This window comes from Pituophis catenifer, unplaced genomic scaffold (assembly GCF_029215685.1).
Source record: "Pituophis catenifer annectens isolate HBS135680 unplaced genomic scaffold, rPitCat1.0.hap2 SCAF_3, whole genome shotgun sequence".
Lineage (NCBI taxonomy): Eukaryota > Metazoa > Chordata > Lepidosauria > Squamata > Colubridae > Pituophis > Pituophis catenifer.
Window position 1 is genome coordinate 206,086,157 of NW_027256883.1, and position 9,711 is coordinate 206,095,867.

Consider the following 9,711-nt stretch of genomic DNA (forward strand, 5'->3'; position numbering starts at 1 on the left):
AACCACTTCAGACAAATGGTTATCCAACATCTTCTTAAAAACTTCCAGTATTAGAGCGTTCACAACTTCTGGAGGCAAGTTGTTCCACTGATTCCACTGTTCTCACTGCCAAGAAATTTCTCCTGAGTTCTAAGTTGCTTCTGTCTTTGATCAGTTTCCACCCACTGCTTCTTGTCTTGCCTTCAGGTGCTTTGGAGAATAGCTTGACTCCCTCTTCTTTGTGGCAGCCCCTGAGATATTGGAACACTGCTATCATGTCTCCCCTAGTCCTTCTTTCCATTAAACTAGACATACCCAATTCCAGCAACCGTTCTTCATATGTTTTAGCCTCCAGTCCCCTAATCATCTTTGTTGCTCTTCTCTGCACACTTTCTTGAGTCTCAACATCTTGGCAATTGAGTTGGCAGCTGAATATTTATATGACGGTTGCAAGGTTCCGGGGTCTCCTTTTGCGCCCTTCTGAGAAACAGAGTCAATAGGGAAGCCAGATTCACTTAACAATCGTGTGACTAGTTTAACAGCTGCAGTGATTCACTTAACGAGTGAGGCAAGAAAGGTTGTAAAATGGGACAAAATTCACTCCACAAATGCCTAAAACCAAGTAACAGAAAATTTGGGGTTCAGTTGCGGTCGTAAGTCGAGGACTACCTGCATTGGTTGGGTTTTCAGCTCAAAGGTTCCTGGCTAGTATGGAAAAGGGAGAACATGTGTGAATGTGGTTTTGATAGTCTGTGGGTCATTTTGTGTGGGCACACGGACATGCAGCCCAGATGTTCGATTTCTTCTCTCTCTTTTCTCCATGGAGAAAAGCAGATTTCCTGTCTTCCAAAGTGCTATTTCCAGCTTTGTTTTTAACCCATATTCAATATGGAATTGCACTGAGGGGGAGCCGTGCTTCGCTTTTGAAGTGATCCACACCAGGGGTCTCCAACCTTGGCAACTTTAAGCCTGGTGGACTTCAACTCCCAGAATTCCCCTGGCTGGGGAATTCTGGGAGTTGAAGTCCACCAGGCTTAAAGTTGCCAAGGTTGGAGACCCCTGGTCCACACCACAGTTCAGAATAGCTGTAAAGAAATCCAGAGGGCATCACACAGAGGCAGTGGGTATTCGTGGCTAATGCAAACCTGGAGAATCCTTGCGATTAAAGGCTTTGTTTTCCCCTAGCAATTGACAAATGGTATTCAGCCAGTTCGGATCGGTTTGCCCGAACCTATAGCGGAAATCATGGATAGGTACGCCCACTCACCCCTGCTCTATGCCATCCTATTTAGGCACGTTTTTGAGGCCGGGTGCATACGCGGATGGTGCGCGCACCAGCAAAGCGCATGCACGCTCACATTTGTGAACCGGTAGGGAAAGTAAGTTAATACCACCCCTACAAAGAGCCCTTTGGAGTCTTTCCATATGGCTAAATTACACACAACGAAGTACAGTAAACCTAGGGTTGCCAGGTCTGCTTCCAAAAAATAGCGGACAAGTGGGGGGGAGGGGGGGAGTTAAGTAGTAAAAAAAATAAAAAAAATTTACAATTAAATTATATATTTTCTTACAAACATTTTAACACGTATTAAAATAATCGCTTCAAAACTTTACTTAAAATTCAAAACATCAAATATAATAATATGTAAATTATTAAATTACATTTTAATTTCATCATAAAGCTTTTGAATAAAAAAAATGTCCACTATTTTGTGAAAAAAAATAGTGAACATAATGTGAAAAAAGCGGACTGTCCGCTCAAATAGTGGACACCTGGCAACACTAAGTATACCTTTATTTTTTTAAAAAAAAGTACGTAAAAACAACGAAAAGAGCCAGCAGAAAGAAAAGAATGGGTGGGGAAATGATTTAATCTTTTCTCCCTCCTTCCTACCCTTCTTCCGTTGGGGGGGGGGAAATCACACACAAAAATCACACCGCCTCAGGAATTCCTTCTTCTCTGACAAATGAAAGAGCAGTTTAGAAGAGGGTGAAAATCCGAACACATTAGTTCTTCATTACTCTCTCTCCCGCCATCCCCCATGGCAGCTTCCAAGGCTATTTAATAATTTAAAAAAAAAACAAGCAAACTCTACTGTGTTAGAACAGGGTGTCCAACTTTGGCAACTTTAATACTTGTGAACTTCAACTCCCAGAATTCCCCAGCCAGCCATTCTGGAGAGTTGAAGTCCATAAGACTTTAAAGTCGCCAAGTTTGGAGACCTCCTGGCATAGGACAAGAATAGAACTTCAGTTCTTGGCTCCTTTCATTCATAAATCTGGCAACCATCCTAATTTCTTTTGACAAGCCTGGACAGGAATTACAAATGTATGATACCGCAAGGATGTGCAGCCCCAAAGCACTTTATAAATGTGGTTGGCTTGGTTTGGAATAGTTTGGTGTTTGAATCCCGCAAGAATAGCTGTCAAATCGTGGTTTGTGATCTGGCATGGTGGTTGAGCTATAAAACATGGATAAAGAAGCTACGGTACAACTTCGCATAAGTGCAAACCGATCCATCCATCGGAATAAAGCTGGAAGGGATCTTGGAGGACTTCTAGTCCAACCCTAGCAGTGATCCTGCAAGAAGCCAGAATCTATATTTCTGTTTGTGAGAATTTTGTCTGTAGGAAGCCAGCCCCACACACCCCACCTCCTAGAAGAATGAAATATTTTGAGAAATATTAAAAAGTTAGAATATTATATTTCCCTAAATGAGAAATGGTGGAACATGCTTTTTTTTAGAGGCAGGAAGCAGACTAACTCTTAACAGCCCCCACCTTTCTTAATAGCCCTCAGCAGATGTCAGCACTTAAGAGATAGATAGCTCTATTCATAAGCAAATACCCTCACCCAAGGTCCAACAAAGGTAAGATTAGTCCTCAGGCACAATAGGAATTGCCCAACGCCCCTTCATTGCATCACTCTCACAAACTTCAACCAAACCTGGAGCTCAGACAACCTACAGAGCCAGCTATGACCCCTACATGGCCCCATGGGAGTCTGACAAAAGCCAATAGAATACACGTTGTTGCACAGGAACAGGAAGCTCAAGTGCAAAGCCCAAGAGAAGGTATAAAAGCCACCCACTCTCAACTCCATGTGGTCAGCTGCACCAGAACCATGGGCTTGATGGTTCTGCTTCATCATTAAACCATCTTTCCAATCAGCCTCCAGCTTCCATTTTGTCTCCAGTGCCTTTCTTCCGGCTTGGAACTGAACCAATGGGTATTTCTTCCAATATATCATAAGAGGTTATAAAACAGTGATGGCTAACCTTTTTGCCATCGTGTGCCAAAAGTGGAGGGGAGCGCGGTCGGGTCACACATACGCATGCCCACATCAGTGGTGGGTTCCTCCTGGTTCGGCCGAGCCGGTAGCGGTGACAGTCCCACCCCCAATCTATTGCTGCCTCCTGAGTCCCACCTGATGACTAGAGGGAAAAAAACTGTTTAAACTCTTGCCACGGGGCTTCAAAAGGCCGTCCTACAGCTGATCAGTGTTAAAAGCAAACAAATTAGTTGGGTCGTAAGTGCGAGGACTGGTCGTAAGTGTGAGGACCTTCCAGAAATGACTCTGACCAGTTAGCCACGCCCACCTAGTCACATGACCTCCAAGCCACACCCACAAAATAAGCCACGCCCATAGAACCGGTAGTAAAAAAAATTAGAATCCACCCCTGGCCCACATCCATAATTCTATGAGCCCCACCCCTGTGCACCCTCCACTTTTGGCACGTGATGGCCTGGTGGGCCCAGTATTCCCGTTTTTTGCTCTCCCCAGGCTCCAGAGCCTTTCTAGGAACCGGGAGGGCAAAAACGGCCTTCCCTACCACCCCTCAGAGGCCCTCTGGAGGCCGGAAACAGTGTGTTTCCTGACTTCTGGTGGGCCCAGAAGGCCCGAAAATCAGCTGGCTGGCGCACACATGTGTGCCGGAGCTGAGCTCGCATTCCCACCGATATGGTTCCGTGTGCCACCTGTGGCACCCGTGCCATAGGTTCGCCATCACGGTTATAAAACATGGACAGGCACATCAGAAATCCCACTGAGTTTGTGATGGTGATGGTCAAACAATATTTGGAAAATGAACTCGCTACAGGTTGGGCTCGATCTACAGTCATTCACTTAGCGACTGTTTGAAGTTACTATGGCACTGAAAAAAGTGACTTATAACCAGTCCTCACACTTACAACCATGGCAGCCATTTTCCCCAGTCATGTGATCCAAATTTGAACACTTGGCACTGGCATGTATCTATGAAGTCTGCAGATCTCCGGGGTCATGTGATCACCAGTTAATCGGCTTCCGACAAGCAAAATCAAGCTGGATTTACTTAACAACCATGTGACTCACTTAAGAGCCGTGATGGTGCAGTGGTTAGAATGTAGCACTGCAGGTTATACTTCTGCTGACTGCCGGCTGCCAGCAGTTTGAATCTCACCAGGCTCTAGGTTGACTCGGCTTTCCATCCTTCCAAGGTTGGTAAAATGACCCAGATTGTTGGGGGGCGATAGGCTGACTCTGTAAACCGCTTAGAGAGGGCTGTAAAGCAGTGTGAAGCGGCATATAAGTCTAAGCGCTATAACATTCATCTATAGCTATTGCTATAAACAACCATGGAAAACGGTTGTAAAATTCAGTGCAACTCACTTAACAACCACCTGGCTTAGCAATGGAAATTGTTGTGGTCGTAAATCAAGGACTACCTGTATACAGGGCTGGTTCTATTAGACCAGGGGCAGGGGTGAAATCTAGCAGGTTCTGACAGGGTCTGGAGAACCGGTAGCAGAAATTTTGAGCAGTTCAAAGAACCTGGTAGTGGAAATTTTGAGTAGTTCGGAGAACCTGCAAATGCCACCTCTGGCTGGCCCCAGAGTGGGTTGGAATGGAGATTTTGCAATATCCTCCCCCCCAGGAGTGGGGAGGGAATGGGGATTTTGCAGTATCCTTCCCCTGGAGTGGGGTGGGAGTGGAGATTTTGCAGCATTCTTCCCCTGCCATGCCTACCAAGCCATGCCCACCAAGCCACACCACGCTCACAGAACCGATAGTAAAAAAAATTTGGATTTCACCACTGACCAGGGCTGTCAAACTCAAGGCCCATAGGCTGCATTCAGTCCCTGGGGTGCTTAGATCTGGCCTGCAGGGCCACCCTGGAAACAGCAAGGGACCGGCCCATGGTGCCTCTGCAGCCCTCCCGAGCTCCGTTTTAGCTGGCAGAGCACTCGGGCAACCATAGGCGCCCGCATCACGAGTGACATTGAGCTGGCCACGCCCCCCCTGTCCCACCACCTCCACCCCTGAGGTCAAACACAACGCTGATGCGGCCCTCAATAAAATCAAGTTTGACACCCCTGTATTAGACCAATGTTTCTCAATCTTGGTGTGTAGATGTCAACTGCCTTTAAGACATGTGGACTTCAATTCCCAGAATTCCCCAGCCAGCGTTGCCTCTGGGGAATTCTGGGAGTTGTAGTCCACACGTTTTAACGTTGCCAAGCTTGAGCAACGTAAGCCCTTGCTTGAGGCTATACATACAGCACGAAGGCGGTTTGCATTTGTTCCTCTTGTTAATTTAGCCGGCTGGCACAAGACAAACTGGAGTCTGGAGGAAAGCTGCCAATCTAATAATTGCCAATCCAAACAGATTTGCACATTTGCACAAACAGAACACCATTTTGTTCTTTTGTCTCGGACAAAATGCATTAAGCCACCTGTGACAGTATCCGTCCCTGCCATGTGCTTGCTTGCTGCCTGCCAGTTCTGTGTAATGCAAGATACATACTGAATTCCCTTAGAGTCTATTACATGGCTCGTCACTTATGATAAGTAATTAAGGCTGGGTGTGAAATTAAAAACAGGAAATTGATTAATTAATAACTGGTGAGAATGCTAATAAGGTACTGCATTGGTCCTGGGGGCCATCTTGCCTGTTCCAGAATATTCCAGCGGCAGCAGGTTTCTGTTTTTATTTATTTAACTTGGTTTCCCACTTTTATTATTTTTACAAATAATATACATATCCCGAACATATCCCACACATCTTCCTCCTCCTATTTTTCCCCAACAATAATAACCCTGTGAGGTGGATTGGGTAGAGAGAGAGAAAGTATTAGCCCAAAATCACCCAGGTGGCTTTCATGCCTAAGGCAGGACTAGAACTCATTGTCTCCTGGTGATTGGCCCAGAGCCACCCAGCCAACTTTCATGCCTGAGGCGGAACTAGAACTCGCTGTCTCCTGGTGATTGGCCCAAAGCCACCCAGCCAACTATCATGCCAAAGGCAGGACTAGAACTCACAGTCTCCTGGTGATTGGCCCAAAGTCAACCAGCCAGCATTCATGCCTAAGGCGGGACTAGAACTCATTGTCTCCTGGTGATTGGCCCAGAGCCACCCAGCCAATTTTCATGCCTGAGGCGGAACTAGAACTCACAGTCTCCTGGGTCTAAAGTCACTCAGGCAGCTTTCTTGGCTAAGGCTCTAGGGAAGCTCTAAGCTTCTCTTCTGCCTGCTGTTCCTCATCCTTTTCTCTGAAAATCCCAGGAATTAAAACTAGGGCCATCTGTATCCCAAACATTTGCTCTCTTCATCAGTTCTCATGAGGACACTATTACAACAACATCCGAGAAGCTGAAAAAAGGACAGGAATTATTATTATTTTTTGCTCCAACTTTTGATTGCAAAAGCAAAATATAGAAATCCCTCTAGACCAACTCAACCAATATTTTTTTTAAATGGCCCAAGGGCATGAGATTCATTTGTTTCAAAAGAATTTGAATAATTCCAGTAAAAACTGAAAAGAAGCAAGAAAAAAAGAAAGCAATGGGGCTTTTGCATCCAAAATGGAAATCTTTTGACCTTGGGAAACATGCTTTCAGTTCTACGGGGGGAAAAAAATAAAATCATTTGGCATCTTGGAATATTTAGGTTTAATCCCCAGGGATGGGATGGTAACTCTGGGAGAGCAAGCATGCATTTTAAAAAATAGAATAGAATAGCAGAGTTGGAAGGGACTTTGCAGGTCTCCTAGTTCAACCTCTTGCTTAGGCAGAAAACCCTATACCCAGGGGTGGGATTCAAAAATTTTAATAACGGGTTCTCTGCCCAGTTGCTGGGTGGGCGTGGGTGTGGCCTACTCGGCTTCCTGCACATGGGGGGGGGGGAAGATTTTGCCCTCCCCAGGCTCTAGAGGCTTTCTTTGAGCCTTCAAGATGGTGAACATGGCCTCCCCTGGGCTCTGGAGGTCAGAAATGGGGCATTTCCGGACTTCCGGGAGGCCCATTTTTCACCCTCCCTGGGCTCCGGAGGCTTTCTTTGAGCCTCCAGGAGTGTGAAAACGGCCTCCCCTGGGCTCTGGAGGCCAGAAATTGGGTTGTTTCCAGACTTCCAGGAGGCCCATTTTTCGCCCTCCCTGGGCTCTGGAGGCTTTCCTTGAGCCTCTGGGAGGGCGAAAACAGCCTCTCCCGGGATCCGGAGGCCCTTCAGAGATTGGTAATGGGCCCGTTTCCAGACTTCCAGAACATCTGGGAGGCCCATTTTTTGCCCTCCCAGAGCCTCCACGTTGGCTCTGCACTTACCTGGCATCCAAAACAGGCTGTGTGGAGACTCCTGGGAGCGGAGGGGAGGGGAGGGGTGGGTAGGGCCAGCCAGTCCTTACAACTACCAGTTCAGCAAACCAGATGTAAAATTAATTAATCCGAACCGGCTGAATCCCACCCCTGGTTCAAATCATAATTCACAACTTTAGAAGATTTTCCTTAGAAAAATATCAAAGAAAATATAAGACTCCGGATAGACAAAGAGATGATGCTACTTTGCTTATCAATTAGAGGCAACTTTAAAACTCTAAATTCCAAAGCTGAGTTACTGAGGTTTTACATAGACACAATATTAAACTAAGACACAAAGTAAAAAATTTAAAAAAATAATAACTTCTAGCTAAACATTTTATTCTTTCACTGTTTCCTGAAAAGATTTTTCTTTTCCTCATTTACTCCTGAACAGTTCCCTGGCAAATGGAGTCTGTATATTTTGGGGAGATGACATAAACCCTGTTTCTGTTCTCTGCCTTGGTTCCCAGCTTCTGCATTTCATTTAAAACAAAAAACAAAAATATTTGGGACATTGTATATGACCTCAGGCCATGCCGCAGACAGCTGGGATGCAAATTGAAATGCAAACGTGGCTAGATGTGAGATATGTCTGCCTATTACATGTGAGTGCAATTCTTGCACTTCCCACTGCAATTAATTTAACAGAATAATAGCAAAGTTGAAAGGTACCTTGGAGGTCTTCTAGTCCAACCCCCTGCTTAGGCAGGAAACCCTACACCACTTCAGACAAATGGTTATCCAACATCTTCTTAAAAACCTCCAGTGTTGGAGCATTCACAACTTCTGCAAGCAAGTTGTTCCACTGATTCATTGTTCTGTCAGAAATTTCTCCTTAGTTCTAGGTTGCTTCTCTCCTTGATTAGTTTCCATTCATTGTGTCTTGTCCTGCCTTCAGGTGCTTTGGAGAATAGTTTGACTCCCTCTTGTTTGTGACAGCCCCTGAGATATTGGAACACTGCTATCATGTCTCCTCTAGTCCTTCTTTTCATTAAATTAGACATACCCAATTCCAACAACTGTTCTTCTTATGTTTAACCTCCAGTCCCCTAATCATCTTCGTTGCTCTTCTCTGCACTCTTTCTAGAGTCTCAATATCATTTTTTACATAGTGGCGATCAAACTGGGATGCAATATTATTCCAAATGTTTTCTTTCCAAGGCATTATGGATTAACTTCCATGATGTAGCAAGCATAATTGATTCACATGCTTCCAGTAACTTTCCCTAACCAGATGTTTCTGCCTTCAGATGGGTGAGATTGCAGATGCAATGTTAAGCAACTTGGTATTTGGAGAAAACAGTATTCAAACTTTTCCCCTTCGTCTTCAAAGATCCTGGGCAATTCCTCATATTTTGAATGGTTTTCTTTTTTTAAAAGAAAAAAAAGTTGGCCAGAATCATAACATAGGAAGGATCAACACCATCAAGTTGATGCATGATATTATCATGTTGACGATTTCCTTGCATTTTTGTGGGAATTAGTGGGGAATTTCTCGGCCTCTTTTTCCTTTCTATTCAATTATGGGTGTTTACCAAAAAAACTTTACTGTCTGGATTTCGTTGGGTGGTCTAGGGAAACTCCATATCTTTATAACAGCCTCACCACCCACCACAATTAATTCCACTGTGATCATTATCTTAGCACCTACTACATTCTCATATGCACAACATTCTCATATACATTAGCCCTGTTCTGGCTTAATTTACTGTGCATTCCAAATCTAGACTTCGGATATGGTTATGGTTAGGAAGGGTGGCTTAATCTGTTTTTTGGAAAAGATTTTTATTTTTAAACAAACATACATAAAACCATCTTCAATTACAAACAGTGTGTCGGTTGGTTACAAGTCTTTTGTGTATCATTCACCAAATTCATAGCTTACAATTTTCATATTATCAACCTAATATAATATCTACATATTAATATTTCATATTATCGACATATTAAATTCTCATATTATCAACCTAATATATGTCTATATATTGTTATCCTCATTAATCATTTATTTAACTATGGCTATTTCTTCCCTCATTATCCTTCAAAGTATTCTAAAATTTGAGTTATTTTTTATTATAACATTCATTTCATCCTCTTGAATCTATCCACTAATAATACAT